The sequence below is a fragment of the Macaca fascicularis genome, chromosome 17 (genome assembly GCF_037993035.2).
Source record: "Macaca fascicularis isolate 582-1 chromosome 17, T2T-MFA8v1.1".
In the NCBI taxonomy this organism is placed as follows: domain Eukaryota; kingdom Metazoa; phylum Chordata; class Mammalia; order Primates; family Cercopithecidae; genus Macaca; species Macaca fascicularis.
Window position 1 is genome coordinate 84,246,699 of NC_088391.1, and position 20,509 is coordinate 84,267,207.

Genomic DNA, 20,509 nt, shown 5'->3' on the forward strand with positions numbered 1-20,509 from the left:
TAGCCAACATATAAATAGAGCCAACTTGTTTGATTCATTGTTTAGCTGGATCTTGAATACATTTAGAAAGGCCTTTTATTTAACTGATTTGATGAATCTGATGATCTATTTTCCTAAAAAAGATTTCAGAGGGGACAACAAAATATAATCACTAAGTCTTAAGAGCAAAAGTAAACAGATTTAATACTTTACCATAGGAAAAAATGTTGTTAAATTTTTCATATAACTGATTGATCTAGGATTTCACTTCAAATAAATCCTATCTCCTAGATAGTCATATGAAATTATCTGATATTTCAAAACAACTTAATTCATTTAGGATTTAAGAGAAGCTAAATTTATTGAATCATGGGAATAAAAGGAATCTCATCTAGACAGTTTATTCAATTTTTTGACATTACAGATCAAAAAGATATGTTTAAGAAGCTATTCTTTGTAATCTTGTAGCGTGTGGTTCATATTACATTTTGACACAGTACCTATTTGTTTTTTTCATTTTAAATACTCACGCCCCCTAGCAAACTCTCGGTTCCAATAGGGCAGCAAGCATGTTCTGTCTTTATAACCCTAGTTTTTATAACAGTGCTTGGAAGAGCAATAAATGAAGCTTAGAAGATCAGTGGTGCTTAGAATCTGCTGAATAAATGACTTTTGAATTTTTATTTTATTTCTGTTCTCTTTCAAAATATTGCCAGTGAGAGAGGTATCCTGGTTTCTATGGCTAACCAATTGTAGATTTTTTCTTACATTTAATCAACTATTCATTCTGAATTGGAGAAAAAGAAAGATTTGACAGATATATATATATTCTAACAAGATGTTGTATATATGGCAGTAGTACAAATGCAGTTTCTGGTATGGGTGAAATTATAGCCATATGTGTGCCTAATGAACTTAAATCCTGCCTGTGAAAAGTGAATCATGTACTCTTATTGTTGTTTCACATGTATATATTAATATATCATTATCTGGCTCTTTAAGTGATTCAGATATTATGATGAATCAAATGGGAAGTGGGATGAAATTTATCCTTGCTTAGTAATCTTAACCACATAGGAAGTTCAATCAATGCTTTTTTAGCGTGCAAGGGGAAAAGTTAAAAAATACTCAAAGTACTTTATAAAATAGTTGTTATAATAATACTAATTATAAATCACTCATACCTATGTATGGAAAGAGCATAAATAAAGTTAGATGGGCTCTTTATATTAACACCATCATATTTACTCAGTATGAGTTTACGTATATGATTGAGGATAGTTTTAAAAAGTCACTATGTAAATGTCATATACCAGACATACTCTTTGATCAGTTACTAAGAGTAATGAGGTGAGAGTATGATAAACTTTTATAATAATATTTATTATTATGACAAAAGATCTTTTGAGATCTTTTGTAAAACTGTGGTGACTATGTTAATAATATATTATATTCTTGAAAAATGCCAAGAGAGTGAATGTAAAGTGTTCTCACCACAAAAATGATGATTGGGAGTTAAAGCATATGTTAATTAGCTAGATTTAGTCATTTTACAAACATATTGTACACTGTAAATATATACAGATTTATCTGCCAATTTACAAAAAGAAAACAGGTCAATTGAAAAATGGTTATTATTAGACAAAAAGCTGCTTGAGGGCAAAACTTGTAATTACATATCCTTAGTGACTGAGAAGTAACTGGTGCATAGTAAGTCCTCTGCCACTGGCTGAAATTGTTGAAACAAATTTAAATAATTGGATCTATAATCATGTGTTATTTATTTATTTAGAGATGGAGTCTTGCTCTGTTGTCCAGGCTGGAGTACAGTGGTATGATCTCAGCTCTCTGGAACCTCCGGCTTCTGGGTTCAAGCAATTCTCCTGCCTCAGCCTCCCGAGTAGCTGGGATTACTGGTGTGCACCACCACAGCCAGCTAACTTTTGTATTTTTAGTAGAGACAGGGTTTTGCCATGTTGGCCAGGCTGACCTCGAACTGCTGACTTCAAGTGGTCTGCCCGTCTTGGCCTCCCAAAATGCTGCGATTACAGGCGCTCGGCCGCCATGAGTAATTTAATTTCTGAAACTTTGTTACACATAATAGAACTGCATTTATAATCTTAATTTTTTGTGGCTTAGAAAAATTTAGGAAGAAACCAAACTGTAGCAATGTTTTACATGTATTTACTTTATTTCAGTGGGAATACTGATCATCACTGTAGGATCATAATTGAATAATTTATCTTTTTAAACATTCCCATTTGAGAGAATGCTGGTTCATTCATTCAGTCAGTCATCCATTTTTTGATTTAATGAGCACTTATTGAGTAGATACTTCTTTGAGGAAACTACTGTAGTGGAACAAAATACTAAACTGGATCAATGAACTGGAAAATACAACAGATCCAAATATTTTCCTCCCGTCAAAGAGACCTTTATTTCTTTTTAGAAGACCATGCTGCCTATAGGCATATTGGACACAAATAATTCTTGTTTACAATGTAAACAATATACTTTTTGAAAAGAATTTAAAGGTTCTTGATATTACAAATTGTGACTTTTTAAATCAAAAGTCAATATATCGGTAGATAAATATCTATTTTCATAAGAAATGACTTGAAAAACATTTATTTCACTATAAGACTTGAAATATAAACATAGTGATAATTCATGATGTTGCTTTTTTTTTGGTTAGCATGAATATACACACTTATGCTTGTTCTCATTTTGGGTGAGTGATTCTAATAGTATTATATATTCCGTATTACTTTAAAAGCATTTTGTCAACATATTGTAATATAACATACAATGTATTTTTATATATATTTTTCTAACTTAGTCATGCTTTTAGTTTAATAGCATAACATATTTTAAGCATATTTTAAACTATAATTGGTAGAGGCAATTTAAAGTATATATGCTTTAGTATAAACATGATCATACAGCAAGCATATTAACTTGGGGAAAACATGCAGAAACACAAGAAGCTATCATTATTTTCGTGAAGCCATAATTTTGTTATTTTTATTTTTATAAATATAGAAGAAAAAAAGCCCTGAATGGTTTGGCAATCATGTGGGGATATAATGTACGTAGTAATGTTACACGGTGTAATAGTTATTATTTCTTGATGGTTCTTCCTTACTTAGACATAAATTCCAATGTAAATCGGTTTGCTTGGGACAGTTCTAGTTGATACTTGTTGTGCCTTCTAAATTGTTAAGAGCATCTACTTGTATTTTAAAAAGTGACCTGCTTTGGATGATTAAATATGTGGTCACTGCCATCACAGAGCATTTTGTAAGAAGGGTTGTTTGTGAATGAACTAGTTGTGAAAGTTGACAGCTCCTCCCAGGATTCCTAGGAAGCCTGACGTGACTGGTTACTATGGTAACAGAGTACTATGTGAATACACATTTCACACAGTCTCATAGCATCATACATGTCCAAATCTCCCTTTCAGTCTTTCTTGTAAATGGTGATCTGGCTTTTACTTGGTTACTCTCTGTGACCAAATAGAAACTACGACCTCCCTCTGCTTCTCATCCGTATTTTTCAGTGCTTAGGAAAGAGGGTGCAGCTGGAGAAACCATATAAAAAACAATGCAGCTAATTGTTTCCAGTCAAGAAACTCCACCAGGTCTCATCTTCCTTCTTCCTACTTCCTTCTACATCAGTTCCCGAGAGCCTGGGATTTTGACTTTTTTGTTGCAGCCTCTGCCAGGTCCATCTCCATGGAGTGAGCAAAACTAGAATCACCCTCAGGAGGCACTTTGGAAACACAGTCCTCACATTTCTGTATTACCGTGTCGAGTGATTGTCATGAACTTGTAGTGACTGGGTATTAAAGTAACTAGGCTTTCTGCATTGCTCAGAGATGTATTTAGCCCTCCAAGCCCTTCAAATATCCTTCAAACCAGTCCCCGTAATGAAAATCCTGTATATAATTTTCCGGATTTGGAAAGTAAGTCTACTATACATTAAAAATTATTTTCCCATGGTTTTATTATACTGTAAACTTTTTGAAAATGCAACGACTGTGTCCATGGAGAGAAGATTCTGTATTTGTTGCATTCCATATTTTACCGAGCATTGTGTGCTGTTGTTGTAACAAATCATAATATGATGGCTACACTGGTTTTGGTATTTGAATAACTGATATGACACATTACATCATATCTGTCTTCTCATTATCTTCCTGACCGAAGCATTTACCTTCTGAACTACTACTATTTTATTATAAATAATTTTTACAAACTATAAAATCCTTTTACAGTTTATACTGTAATGAGGACTTTTTTCTGATGAAAAAACATTGAGTAGGTAGGTCACATTATCTAAGAATATCCTTTCTGATATAAAAATGAAGAGTTGGGTCTCAAAGGATTCAGTGCCATTGCATCATCACTGCCTGTGGAACCCAGACATTGTACTACCCATGGGCCTAAAGTCTAGACCTCCAGCATCAGAAAGGGTAGGGCACTGCCAGCTGGGCCTCACTATGCCTGTGGAGGAAATTTGGACACCTTTTCCATTTCCGAAAGGCTTTGATTTTCAGATAATTCTTTTGCAAGGAATGAGATATGTTTACCTTAACATATGTATGTATGTATGTAACGTATGTATGTAGCTTAACACGCATTCATTTACATTTCCCTGTGGGAGCACACAGAAGAAACTAACATTTCCTTTCATATGATGACCCTTGAGCTCTTTGAATAGAGCTGGCATTCAGTTTCTTCTCCCAATCCTCCTAGGAATGTTTTGAAGGCCCTGGACTCATCTTCAGTCAGGGAGGGAGACTCTTCCCTTTCAGACCCAGGACATTATGCCTCTACTATTGCAAGCAAAGACACCACCCCTTATTTATTTCCTGGTGCCGGTAATCCCACAATAGTGTTGACTTACACTGCTTTTGAAATCAACCAAGCCCTACACAGTCTATTGTAATTACTGTAGTTGAACTTCCTTTAAATGTGTGATTAATTTTGTGACCCCTGGAACTCCATAGAAACCTAGAGACATAGATTCTTTGTAAACAAATAATGATATAAATAAAGATATCTCCTTGACCCCAATGCAGTACCAGTTTTCTGTCCTATACTATAATATGGATTGGTAAAAAGGTAGTGGTGGAAGTAGTGACAGAATCCAAATCTGATGCAGACTCATGGTTCAAGAATCATTAAAGTATGTTTTGTTCTTCCAGCTTCTTGCCTGGATGTCGGTTAACTATTGAGGGTACAAAGGCAAGATAGGTCTTTGGGGGTAATGAGGCAGAAGCAATTTTAGCTCCTGATGGGAGGTAAAAAAGAAAGAAGCTAAAGAGAAAATGCACACCTTAATAGAATAACTCAAAAAAAGTTATGGAGAGTTGTGTGAGTAATAAACAACTCATTCAGAAAGTTACTTTGGCTTAGAAAGTACCTAAGCAGCCTAATTATGTAGTCATTTCACATCTATCTTATGTGAAATTGGCAGTACCAAACAAACAGCTTCTCTTTTTTTCTTTTCTTGTTCCAGGTCTTTGGAAAATAGTCACTTTTTTCTCTGATAGATTTAAATTATCTCTTTTGTTGAAATTGATTTGTGTTACTGCTTTTCATTTTTCAGCAGATTTTCTCATTATTCGTTGGTATCAAAGTGTCAATAGATCCTGAGAACAGGGTACACTTATGTCCTGTTTATGTGGTGCGCATTAAAGGGCTTTATTTTTAAGTCAACTTTCCTCCACATTGTGAGTGGCATATGTATACCTATTGCTTGGTATTTTGAGTTTTAAAATATTTAAGCAAGAAAGCCTGAAACTAATTATATTCCAGTGGTTTATTTATTAATATTAATTTACAAGCTTGTAGCTTAATCAGTATCCTGCTTTCTTTTTTTTTTTTTCTTTAAAGACTTGGCATAATTTTACATAACCTTGTGATTGCCTTGAAAAGGCTGTAGTGTTCTTCCATCATTAGATGACAATTTTCTTTTCTAGTTTGATAACTTTAAGTTCTCAAGTCAGTAAGCCTATAGCGAGCCATTCATTGAAGGGGTGTTCATTGTGAATAGCATGGCCAATTAAATGAGGAATAATTGGTTTAGTTGAGCACCTTGCAATTCTTCTCTGGTTTAGAATACTGCAGAAACTCGATGGTTCTTTCTCATGCTGGTGTGTGATTTTGCTTTCTTTAAAACCTGATGTGCCTAAGTACATTTACCCTACCAGTAGATGGTTTAATTTGATTTTAATGATATTCTATTGGGCTCTATAAACTGTACTGAAGCCAGCTCTGCCATGCTGTTAAAAATGTAATCTATTCTATAATGGCATTAGGTGATAATGAAAGCAGATATTAGAGACATAACCATTTTCATATTTAATAGAGAAGCAATGTGTTCTAGGTAATGAAGTTAGGACTTTAACATAACATTGTAAGCACATGTTAACTCTGTATTTTGGAAGGCTGTCTTTTAGATCTAAGTAAATATAATTCAAAATGTCCCTATACTTGTTTATCTGTTAGGTGCTGTCTTGTTTTGTTTTACACGTAATAACTGCCAGGATCATTTATTTGGCAGAACCTCAGAATAAAAACAACCCAAACCAACCAAACGTACAACTAAGAACTAATAAAATCTTTGAAGCTTGAAACTGTAGAAATGAGGTAATGTTTTTTTTCCTTGGATAACTACATCCAATCTATTATTTGAATGGCAAACAACTAAGCAACATTTGTATGCTTTCTTTTGTAGTAAGGTGGAAACATTTTTCATCAGTTTTTCAACTGTTAGTTGGAATATTTGCCATCACTTTAAAGTGTGACGGTAATATGAAGCTCCCAAGATGACCAGAAGCATAACCTTTAGCCTATTTGTGTTCATTTTAAAATATGCTTTTATTGAATAATTAATATGTCTAGACACTTTAGTGTGAAAACTGGAAATGTCTCCTATCCACTCCAGTGTAACCAGTGTAAATAGTTTCCTGTGTATCCCTCTATACATTTTCTATCATATATAAGCATACATGTAATAGATTTTTTTCAAAGAGACAAGATCTTGATATGTTGCCCAGGCTGGAGTGCAGGGGCTATTCACAGATATGATCATAGTGCACTACGGCCTAGAATTTCTGGGCTCAGACGATCCTCCTGCCTCAGCCTCTCAAGTAGCTGGGACTACAGGTATCTGCTATTGTGCCTGGCCTAACATTTTGTCTTCTAAAAATTATAAAAATGAGGGAATTGTACTATGTGTACAGTTCTCCAACTGGTTATTTCATAAACAATGTACTGTGCAACCTTTTCTGTATCAGGCACATATTTTATTTTTTTTCTAATGAGTGCCTAGGATGACATTGTAGGTGTGAACTTCATGCTTAATTTTAGTTTGTTCTTGGTTGTTTTCCAATTTTAAGTTTGAAGTTAGATGCAGTTACATGAACCAAGTGAATTCTATTCTGGTTTTCCTACCTCTAAAATGCCTTTTGTCATTTGTTCTGGTATCTTCAGAGATAAACAAATACATTTTGTAGGCAGACAGAACTACATACAAGATTTTCTTTTTCTTTTTAGCTTATTTTTTTTTCTCAATGATTTCTTTATCCTTGGAAATAATACAGTGTAATTCTTCAAATATATAGCTGACACATGCTTTCAAACCAAGCCATTGCAGGTGAGACTGACCTGGAAAACAGATCCAAAATCAAAGTGATCACATCAGTTAAGCACAGAATACACCCTCTTACAGCGAAAGATGTTCAGAGCAATTCATGAGTATGAAAGACAAAACATGGTTAGGTTAAGGATTAGGAATAGATGACCAGGTTGGGGAAAGAAAGTTAATATCTTACACTCCCCACATGATATTCTTGTGTTTTTCGCCCTCCAACCTCCTATAAAACGGCAGCACATAATTTAGGCAATCAGTTCTGTCTTTGATATGAGAATTGGACTGGGATTTAGGAGACCTTGGTTGCCCTATTCAGCTACTATCAAAGCCAAATAAAGTTGCATGAGCATGACTGTAGCAGAGAATGAAAGAGAATGGAGTTCAGGAAAAAATTAGGGCCGAATTAGATAGGAAATAAGGAGAGGGGTGGGTGGGTGGGTGTGTGTGTGTGTGTGTGTGTGTGTGTGCGCTGAGAAGTGAGGAGACTGGTTATAATGTTATACAGTAAATCATTTTATAGAAGAAGATTAATCTGGGAGTAAATTGCAAAGCCAAAGGATTACATGACTAGGCTAATAAGTTGTGTTTTTTTGTTTTGTTTTGTTTTGTTTGTTCGTTTTTGGTAACTGAGTTCTGAAGTTGATGAGAACCCAGATTTGTATGTCATAGCAGTAGAAACAGAGAGGGAAGAGTTTGAGAGTATTCATATTAAAAGTTGAAAACAGCACATTGTTGGTTTGAAAGATGGTTAAAGAGCTTTAATTTCCTAATTATTTTGATGGATGAGAAGGAGGGAGGGGACTTTTTTATCAACTAGTTATGTCCTTTTGAAAAACAAGTTGTTTTTTTTTTTAAGATCTAAATTTTAAAACATTACATCCTTTTAAAACATTAAGTTTTTGTTTATTTAAAGAGATATGTTGTTATGAACAGGATGTTACTATGAAATTTTTTGAAGATTGTGTTTCTTTTTCTTTGCCATAAAAATGAATATGATCATATTGTGGATAATTGTCCTAACCATAATTATAGCTCTGTTTTCTAGGGAAACAATGAAATATATTCTTGGAAGAAAATAAGTTTAGAAAATACTCGTTAATCTTTCTAGTACAATTATATTCATTATTTATTTTGCTTTTTAAATCAGTAAATTATTAGCTACTGAAAATTATAATTACTGCCAATGAATAGATAAGGCTTTACATATTCAATCATTTAATTAGTGATTAACTACTTTTTTGACTTTACAAGTAAATCATTCAGTTTTGGAAATTTAAGTCAACCACTAAATATTAATATTCTTTGTAGAATTTTACATTGTTTCACTAAGACTAAAAGTGTACCTAAGATTGGCTGTTGTGAAGTTTTAAAAATGTGTATTCTTTTATTTTTATTTATTTATTTTATTTTTTTTGAGACGGAGTCTCACGCTGTTGCCCAGGCTGGAGTGCAGTGGCGCGATCTCGGCTCACTGCAAGCTCCGCCTCCCGGGTTCCCGCCATTCTCCTGCCTCAGCCTCCTGAGTAGCTGGGACTACAGGCGCCCACCACGGCGCCCGGCTAATTTTTTGTATTTTTAGTAGAGACGGGGTTTCACTGTGGTCTCGATCTCCTGACCTTGTGATCCGCCCGCCTCGGCCTCCCAAAGTGCTGGGATTACAGGCTTGAGCCACCGCGCCCGGCCTATTCTTTTATTTTAAAATATATTAATCTTATGTATTATTAGGATATGAGCAAACATGTTTCCTTCAATTTTTTTTTAACCACGTATGTAGTCAGTCATTACTAAGAGAGAGTGAGTGGGGAGTTGCTGCCCCATCCCTTTATCTGTGCGTACCACTGTTCTGAAGATACTTTGTTGATGACATATATGAGCAAGATATTTGGACAAAGAGCCTATTTTCTGATCCTTTAGCTAATATGCATATATATGAAAAAATAAATAACATTCAGGTGTGTGCTGTCTTTTGTTCATGTTCAAAGCAGTCTCAAGGATTTTTTCACAGGGGTGTTCTCCTGTATATACTTGAGGCCACCATCAGATTTTTAAAGCCAGGCTTAGAATAGTGACTATAACCAGGTTTATCTTCTCTTTTGCATTCATGGTATATTGCCTTCTAAACTGTACCCAAATTCTTTATTAGAATCACTTTTAACAAAGTACTCCAAGCTGTAACCTTCAGTTGATGAATCTTGCTCTTTGGAGAACTATTTTTATTCATGCCCTAGACTATTACCAAGCAGACAGCTTGAAGGCAGTCCATTGTCCTGATAGGCTAATAAAATCAACATTCATACCTAGTTTTCCTAAAGTATGGGTATATGTCATTATCCATTCATGGTTTGCTTTTCATGCTTTTCATATACATCAAGCCAAATGTCTGGGGCACAAAGATGTCCAATATTTTCTTAATCTCAAGGAGCTGATAATTAAGTGTTACAGGAGAAATTATCGTGTAGTTAGAATAAAGCTGTTAGGTATAATGTGAAAACATGCTCTAGGGCATAAAGGGAAAAAATGGTGAGAGTGTTTATACACTAAACTGCTATCATCATTGGAAAACAGCTGCTTTTAAACTGAATAATTTCTTCAGCAATCACTAGATAATAGTTAAAATGAAAGAACCATCTCTTTAGCCCTTATTACATGCTAGGCACCTACAAATATTTAATTGTCAAATATCTCTTTAAAATTAACCTTATACCAAAGTATTTTACCTTGATTAAAAAAAGCTCATGAGTCTTTTCTCCACTCAACAAATCACAATTGTATAATGTTATGAAGAACTCATGGATTAAATGTTTGTTTCGTTGCTCAGCATACATTTTAGTGTATTTTGCTTTTCTGAGAAGGTGTCGTACCTTGTTTTCATTTAATTTCTACAGCATATACACTTTGTGCTTAAGCTGTCTTTGTCTGATCTGCATTTGAGGAGCAAGCTATGTTAGCACTGTGAGCCATTCTCATTTGCAACTCAATAATTTTGACAGTGCTTCTAAGTATGTAGACCTGTATTATAAATGTTAGGGGAGGTTTAGAAATGTAATGGGAGAGGCGGTCCCCATTTTTATCCTTTGTGTTACTTATAATTGGCTGACTTTTAACACATTCATGGGGTGTTTTATACGTGGTCCTGCGTTTAGAAATCAAATTCAGATTTTAGCGATTCCTTTATTAGCATTTTCTTTCCTATTAAGAATTTGAATGTGCACATACCAAGTCATTTAACCCTGCCTAAGCATCTTTTATCATTTAAAATATTTGATAAACTTATCAGACACCTCAATCAATGTTTTTCTGAACGGAAAAATGACTTAATATTAATCTTTACAACCAGAAATTTGGGGAAAGCTATGCTTGCATTAGTTGGAGACCTCCCATGCTTCAATGTATGTTGCTTGAGGTTGCCTTAGTTTGTTGGATAGCCAGGCCCCTCTTTGAATTCACTGTATGCTTGTGATTAATGTAATCTCACACAACTTCTCTATTCTTCATCAAAACTCAATGTTTTAATGAGATATGCTTTTCTGTTTTGTTTTATGTTTCTATGGTTTTCTAAGTTGGTTAATGAAAGCTTTTAGTCTGAAGGAAGGGAAATGCCTGTAGGATCAATGCTGAACCTCTGTGGTCCCTACAGTTACTTTTTTTATCGACTTTATCAGAAAACTGAGTGGATCATGGTAAATTCTCCACTGGTTTTGTTAAAACTACCAGTGGACAGTGAAACACATGGAGTAGGCTTGAACCTTAATTGAAATCCAACATCAAGTATTTCTTATTATACAGTCTGTCTTTTTTCCTTTTGGAATTTCTTTTGTCTGTTACTGTGCTATGATAAGCTCATCTGCAATTTCAGCACTTGGGAAGAGATATTTTACAAAGGAGGGGAGGATGCAAGAGGAATGATAAATGGCAAGGAAAACCACTCACTCTTAATGCTTTTTGTCGTACTCATGTCCTCTTGTCCTGTCAAACATACCTTTTCTGCAGTGAATTCAACTCTTGTTATGTGGCATTGTCATTTTACAAGGGAAGACTAGCCAGAGAATTTCTGATGGATGCCAAGGAGATGGAGTGGTACTTTACATTTTGTAGGTGATTGATAGGTTTAGTGTCTTGTATCTAGAAAGTGGACACACAGAGTAGAGTAGCTTATTTGAGACTCTTCTTCCTCCCTCCATGGCCAAGGAAATTATAGGAAGCATTCCAGTTAGCTGAATGGTTCATAAATATGTGACAGTTTTTTTGTTGGTTGGTTGGCTTTTGTTGTTTGATACTAATGGACCAAGAAAAAAAAAGCAAATTTTTATTTTGAATAATGAGGGTGAATGAGTAATATGAATAATATGGTTCTTTTCTGTAACAGATTTCAGATAACTTGATTTAATTGGGAGTAACATATTTTCTAACATAGAAAAAAGAATATTGAGTTTCCAGTTCAACATGGTAACATGAGCAAATATGTTTATCTTTATACCCTCCTGAATATCTCACTAAGACTAAAATAAAAGGGAAAAAAGGATAGAAACATACATGAATAAAGAGGATTGGAGAGGAGATAAACGTCAGTTAGAAATGCTATGAATTTATCGATAATATAAATTAGAAGGAGGGGTTTCTAGAGCAGAAGAAGTTGCATACCTAGTGCTTTCAGGGGGAGGTGCCAACAAACAGGAAGCAAAGTGATGATTCAGAACCTGGGAGAGGACAGCAATTGGCAATGTGAGTACGGAAGCCAGGTGTGAAATATGGGACTAAAACAAAGAAGTTTGTTCAAAGTCTAAGTAGGGGATATTATTGTTTTGGTATATGTTATAGTTTTGCTAAATTTTATAAATGTTACTATATGTTATAGCTTTCCCTGCATGAAAAGACACTGACTACCAAAGTGCCCTTACTGTAGTCAGAATGAGGTTTATTCTATGGAGACATTGAACTTAGAGAGGTTCCATACATTGGAACACTATGCACATCTGAGGATGGCGTCTCACAATACACAGTGAGATATCCCATCAATTATTTCCTATAGCATTGGCAGACTGGCCTGTAACTATCCCCTCACGCATCTCTACACAGATTAGTGAAAGCTAATTTTCTGGAGAAACTGGCTCCAGAGGGAGAGATGGTGACATTTGAAGAGTCAGGTCACATTTGAAAATCTGTTCACTCTGCAGTGAAACCCTTTGGTTGACAAGCTGCAGCCCTCGTGCATAGTGTTCCTAGGCTGTTTATTTTCTCACTTGGAAATATATACAAGAATCACTAAGTGTTTGGAATGTGCTCTGACAAGAAATAAAGAGGCCACAAGAAGGGGAAAAACCCACTAAAAGGAAATTGGGGAAACTAAATTATAGGTATGGATCAGAAAAAATGACTTAAATAAGCAAGAGAGAATGTTAACTTAGAGAAACAAAAGAAAAGTTGCATCCACATAAAAGAATGTGATGCTATTCCTGTCAGAACTATTGAAGAACAAGAGAGACCTTGTGAGAACTAAAAAATTGGAAGCAGGAGTAAAATAAAGAGTAGAAGCATTTGAACATTAAGGGTGTATCCTAGAAAATAGAACAAGTAGAACATATAGTATCCAACTTATGCTGTTTTCAGAAAAAGAGCAGAACAAATAAAATAAAATGAATTCTCAAAGTAATAAAATTAAGTACCAGGACTGAAGGAAAGATGCTTCCACATGCTGAGTGCATTGCCAAATTAATGAAACATGGGTAGAAACACCATCGCAACATTTCAGAACCCTAGGCTTGAAGACCAGACCACAGAGGCCTCTAGATGAGAAGAATTCATGTGTTGTATATGAAGGATTAGGAATCCAAGTGACATCGGATATACATGCAGCATAATGGAAACTAGAAGTGAAAGAAAATCGCAAAACAATAGCTCTTTGACAGCTCTAGGGAACAACAAACCCAAATTGGAGCATGAGCACTGAGGGCTTCAGGAATATAGATCAAGTGATATCTTTGATCGTATGAAAATCCATGCTGAAAGTGGTTTGAATGTTGGAGAATTTTGGATTCTAAGCAAAGGGGAAAAGGACAGGCAACTGTTAAATCCAAGAAAAATACAAGGTTTTACAAGAAGGGAAATATGATAATAGACTATTTGGCTTATCAGAGAAAATATGTACTCATAATAATGCAAATACTGCCTAATACCTTTAAAAAGTGAAATTTTATATTTGTTCCAGAATAATCGACTCTTAGGAGTTACACATTTCCTTGCCATTATTAAGGAGTAATAAATTACCAACTATATTCTTTTAACTACATTTTAAAGTTATTCCCTTATGTGTATAAATTTTTTAAATATTTAGCTATTTATTAAAGAAAATGCTCAAAGTAAAGGAAAGGGCTTCAATTCATTAGAGTAAAACAAATAATATTAGTAAATGATTGGAATCAGAATGCTTTGAGAGGAAATGAATTATCTTGTTAATGATAGATATTTCAGAATTTTAAATGATATTAAGTATATGGACTAAGTGGTATTGTTTATATAAGAATATTGTGACTTTCACAAATAGTGATAACCATCTGGGAATATTTCTTCTGGAAAGTAGTATATATATTATGTATATGAACATATATATATATTATAATGATATTCTTTTGATGATGTGATGGATTCACTTTGGGACTATAGCCACAGAATTATGTAGTATAGCAGTTAATTGATTAGCAGTTTATTAAACTGCAAAACAAAATTCTGTAACTTTCTTTTCTATTCAAATACTAACGCTTTAAAAATAAGAACTGGTATTCAACAAATCTTCATGGCAGAGTACAGAGTGATTTTTAAGACAGGTGAAGTATTGTGTTTCTCATTGCTAATTCAACTAATTTCTATTTTAACAATAGGCAGTTTTTAAAATTGCAATGCTTTTTGCTTTTTTCTCTAATCAACACCATGCTGGTTATAAACGAAAAGGTTCACTTAAAATTTTTTTCTGCAATATGCTTGATTGTTAATTTCCAGGTCAGCATCTAGTCTATCAAAGTTTCATGGGATGATAATTTATGGTTATAATGGATAGTCTATTTAAAACTATGATGAGGTCACTCTGTCTTAAGAAGCTGAAGTACTGTATCCCATTCTCTCACTTACTCAGAATTGCATCCCGTTAGTTTGCTAATTTCCCATCTTTAAGGACTGTGTTTTGTTCAAATAAAACTTCAGCATTCCCACTGCCTAATTTATTGCTAGTAGTTCACATTCATCAGTTGGGTGCCTGATTTATTAGGCAAATCACATTGCTTGCTTTCTTCCCTTCCCTTCCCTCCATTTTCCTTCTACTGCCCTCCTTACCAGGTGGAGGAATGATTTCTCTTTCCCAGGTAGTGCTTTCTTCTGTTATTTCTTGGATTTGAGGGCTCTAATCTTATCTTGTGCTGTATATAGTGCAGATTTTAAGTTTAACTTAAAACCTTCCCTGATTTCAGTGTCCAGTATACTATTTTTAAAATTGTAGTTGAATGAATTTAGCACATTTTCCAGCAATAACAATAGAATCAGAGATTCAGAGAAGTAGGGTTGAAATGGACCTTAAAATGTGTTTAAATCCTTCAAGTTCAAATAAAAAATTATTTTTCTTAAAGCAGGAGCATTTATATTTCTCTCTAGAAAATATCAGTCAATGCACTCATCTAATAAATAAAAGAAGTTGCATCACTAAGGCCCTGCCCCCAAATGCTCCATATCTGTGAGCAGACTAGACAGCAAAATACAAGTTGCCCCTGATCTTTTACCAAGAATTCTCAGCCCATTTCAATATCTACTGAGGCCAGCATTAGCTGCCTACTGTACGGGCTTTCTGATGGGGTTACATCTAGTAGCGCAGAACTTCTCAAACTCTCTATGGTGATGAATCAATCTTCCTCTTCCTCCCCTTTTCCCCCTCCTCCACCTCTTGCTCTCTTTTTTCTTCCAATCCATTGCAGATTGATTCTTTCATAAAATACAGCTAAATTAATTTATAAAATTGTGTAAAAAGACACATAAAACACCTGCCCCTAATTTTTATTACTAGATCTAATAGACAAGAAAATGTTGAGTTGCTACCAAAATTTCTAAGTTTATTCTTTTTAAAAACTTTTACTTTAAGTTCAGGGGTACATGTACAGGTTTATTACATAAGTAAACTTGTGTCATGGAGTTTGTTGTACAGATTATTTCATCACCCAGGTATTAAGCCTAGTAGCCATTAGTTATTTTTCCTGATCCTCTCTCTCCTTCTCCACCCTCTAATAGGCCACAGTATGTGTCTATGTGTCAATGTGTTCTCATCATTTAATTCCCACTTATAAGTGAGAACATGTGGTATTCAGAAGCAGAAAATCTAAGTTAATCCTTCCTTCCCTCCTTCCCTCCCTCCCTCCCTCCCCCCCTCCCCCCTCCCTCCCTCCCTTCCATTTTTTTGGCGGAGTTTCACTCATTGCCCAGGCAGGCAATGGTGCATTCTCGGTCACTGCAACCTCTGCCTCTTGGGTTCGAGCGATTCTCCTGCCTCAGCACTCCCAGTAGCTGGGATTACAGGTGCCCGCCACCACGCCCAGCTAATTTTTTTGTATTTTTAGTAGAGACAGGGTTTCTTTTTTTTTTTTTTTTTTTTTTGAGACGGAGTCTCGCTCTGTCACCCAGGCTGGACTGCAGTGGCCAGATCTCAGCTCACTGCAAGCTCCGCCTCCCGGGTTCACGCCATTCTCCTGCCTCAGCCTCCCAAGTAGCTGGGACTACAGGCGCCCGCCACCACGCCCGGCTAGTTTTTTGTATTTTTTAGTAGAGACGGGGTTTCACCGGGTTAGCCAGGATGGTCTCGATCTCCTGACCTCGTGATCCGCCCGTCTCGGCCTCCCAAAGTGCTGGGATTACAGGCTTGAGCCACCGCGTCCGGCCAAGACAGGGTTTCAACCGTGTTGGCCAGGCTGGTGTCGAACTCCTGACCTCAGGTGATCCGCCCGCCTCAGCCTCCCAAAGTGCTGGGATTACAGGCATGAGCCACCGCGCTTGGCCTAAGTTAATTCTTTTGTTGTTGTTGTTGTTCTTGTTTTTTAATTTGTTTGTTTTTATTTTTTATCATACTTTAAGTTCTGGGGTACATGTGCAGAATGTGCTTGTTTGTTAAGTAGGTATACGCGTGCCATAGTGGTTTGCTGTATCCATCAACCCCGTCATCTGCATTAGGTATTTCTCCTAATGCTATCCCTCCCCTAACCCCCACCCCCACTTTTTCTTAGGCTCTGAAATAAAGCAGTTCAGTCTGAATAACATTACTCTACTCTGCTACATTTGATGACCATGTAGTGAGCTTTCAATTTAATTTGTGCTGAGATTGGACACATCTAAAATATTTGGTAGTACAAATACTTTCTTTATATTTTCTATCTGTTTTGGGGACCATTGTTAGGCATGTTTTTAATGTCAGATTATATATGTTAAATTCATTATGTAATATAAACTTCATAGTAGTCAACTCATCAAAGTTTCTTTTTTAGTATTTTTGTTATGCTGACCATTATATTGTTAAGAAATTTATGATAGCATCATTGATGACACATGATATGTGGACAAACGTATTAAGTAATAGGAAAATAATGTGGGGAATGTATGTGTGATATATGTGATATATATCAGTTTTCAGCACTTACCCTACCTATGGCCTCTCATAGAATGGTCTTTCCTACCATTTGTCTTCCTTTTCTTTTCTTTTCTGCCATCCAAACTTCCACCTCATTTCTTCATGAGCGTTTCACTGTTTTGTTAGGGTGTGCCTCAGTTGCCAGTTTTGACCTGTGTTCCAAGCCCAGATCCCGTTTTGTGTGGGGTTAGCAAGTTCCACCTCCTCAACAGGACTATGCCTGTGTGGCTCTTCTTCATGCTGTTTTACTTACATTGCAGAATTGTTAATTCAGTATGGAGTACCATGATAAATATTTGGGATAAAAAGAGGAGGGCATGGACCCTGCACCCAAGGACTTAGAGTTTGGTGGGAGACAGTTAGTAAATTGTTAATAGTAGCTGTAATAGTAGTCTTTATAAAGTATGATGAGGACATAAAAGAGGGAGCAGATTGTTTGCTTTGGGAATAAGTCAAGAAAAGCTTTATTAAATTGTGCCAGTTAGTACAACCACTAAGGAGAACAGTTTGGAGGTTCTGTAAAGAACTGAAAATAGAGCTACCATATGCTCCAGCAATCCCACTGCTGGCTATATACCCAGAGAAAAGGAAACCATTATATTGAAGGAGATATCTGCACAACCATGTTTGTTACAGCCCTGTTCACAATAGCCAAGATTTGGAAGCAACCTAAGTGTCCATGAACACGTGAATGGATAAAGAAACTGTGGTACATATATGTAGTGGAGTACTATTCAGCCATAAAAAAGAATAATATCCTGTCATTTGCAGCAACATGGATAGAATTGGAGATCATTACGTTGAGTGAAATAAGCCAGGCACAGAAAGATAAACATCACATATTCTCACTTATTTGTGGGGTCTAAAAAGCAAAACAGTTGAACTCATGGAGGTAGAGAATAGAAGAATAATGACCAGAGCCTGGGAATGGTAGTTTGCAGGAGGGATGGTAAATGGGTACAAAAAAGATAGGAAGAATGAATAAGACCTAGTATTTGATAGTAAAATGGGGAGACTATAGTCAATAATTTAGTTTAAAATAACTAAAAGAGTATAACTGTAACACAAAGGATAGATACTTAGGGGGATGGATACCCCATTCTTTATCATGTGATTATTATGTATCGCATGCTTGTATCAAAATATCTCATGTAACATATATATATATAAAATATATATAAAATATATATAATCTCTGAGCAGCCTAGACAAAATATGTACTACTATGTACCCACTAAAATTAAAAATAAAAATTTTTAAAAAAATGTGACAGTTGAGCTATGTTAAGAGGATTAAGTATTGGAGGATGTGGCTGTCTCATATGGGGGGTTGGGATTGCAGTATATTCTAAAGAACATGGAATCTGAAAAAGGCATTGAAATGTGTAAATGTTAAGATATTTCAGCTTTGGAGCTATGTGTTCAGACACCCACAGTTTATACAGCTTGAGTGGTGGCCCTTTGTTTTGTGCTGTTTTTAGACCCCTCTAGTAGGAATCAAAAGTGTTTTTTACTTTTTAAGACTCAACTGGAGCCAGCATGAGACCTATCCCTCTAATGTATTTGCCTGGAAAAAAAGAAAAAAGGAATTCATGTACAGCAATTGAGCTATTAAAATTTTGTAGGCATTTCTCTATATTTTGGAAAACTTAGGAATATCTCTGGATGAAAGACGAAAAATTTGCATGCTTAGGAACATGCTAGACATTAAGAAGGTATTTCAGACCTAATTTATTTGGATTTGTATCATAATAATTTCTAGACAGTCCCCACATAACTCCTCACAACAAAATTAAGAGGTGGTTTTTATACTGGTGTTTGATTTTTGTAATTAATAGCTGTTTGTAGGAGCATATTTGTGTATATTTTTAATTTTCATGATTAATTGCAGTATTTTTAAGGTCTAATGTGGCTTTTGTGAACGGTACATGCATTGCTTTATACTTACAGACAATAAGGATTTAATTTATCTCAACTTGGTTAGAAATTCAGATGGTAGCAATGGGTAGCTTATACTCAGTAACGGAGGAACACAGGGGATGTGGTGGAGCTGTGTTGAGACATATATGACATATAGGGGTGAGACAGTGAGTGAGATGCTAGAGGAGTAGGCAGTGGCCATTCTAAGGTGCTGCAGTTTGATTTTTAGGCTATGGGAGACCCTGAAGAGTTTTAAAGAGTGATGGAGGAAAATCACTTACTGGGTTTGATGATCACTACTGGGGCAGTGAGTACACCGGAAGTCCAGACTTCACCATGCTGCAATGTATGTGTGTAACAATCTGCCCTTGTACTCCTTAAATCTGCAAAAAGAAAAAAAAAGAGAATGATGGAGGATGTGGATGGGAGTGGAGCATCTTATTTGCGTTTTAGTTGTATCCATCTGGTAGTAATATGTACCGATAGGAGATGAAATCAAAGCCCTAGGGACTAATGAGGAGACTCTGGCAGTGTGGATACAGAGGAAGTATGCAGGGCCCTGCCTGCATGGTTACCACTTTTATTCATTCAACAGATATTCATGAAGATCCAACTAGTGACTAGGTACTGGGACATAATAGAGAGCAACATAGTCATGGTTTGTGCCTTTAGGGAGCACGGGGAAAATTATCTGACAGCTTCCAGGTCTCTGCTTAGGTGACTAGATGGAACCTAGCGCCCTGAGTGCACTCAGCACCACAGGGAAAACAGGAGGAGAAAGAGACTGTTTGTATAGTTGAGGGGTGGCTTTGCAGCAGTTGTAGATGACATTCGGTTTTGGATAAACTGAGCTAAAGTAGTTTGAAAGGCTGTGGGGTTGAGAGGTATAGGCCAGTGCTTCTTAGACCACAGTGTGCATTGGATTATCTGGGCAATCTTGTTCAAATGCAAATTCTCATGAAATAGGTCTGGGTGGGGATTGAGGTTCTTTACTTATTACTGCCAGGTGAGCTGATGCTGCTGGTCCATGGGTCATACTTTGAGCAATAGAAGTGTAGTTAAGAAGCTGGTTAAGAATATCTATATTCTCTCTCTCGTTCTAGCTCTCTCTCTCTCTGGCTGTACACACACACACACACACACACACACACACACACACACACGTGTATGCAGTTCAAGCTTTAGAAGAAACTTATAAAAAATTTTTGAGAGTAGAATAGTTTACAGATTGGGGAGTAGCTGCATATGTGTACATATACAAGCACTTATGATAAAATTGCTTTTGCAGAAAGTCCAT

General features: G+C 35.8%; 1 protein-coding gene across 6 annotated transcripts in view; it reads left to right on the forward strand.

Annotated features, from left to right (window-relative positions):
• The window catches only part of GPC6 (glypican 6), a 1,194,356-nt gene that overhangs the window by 98,647 nt on the left and 1,075,200 nt on the right, over window positions 1–20,509 (forward strand). The window lies entirely within an intron of this gene.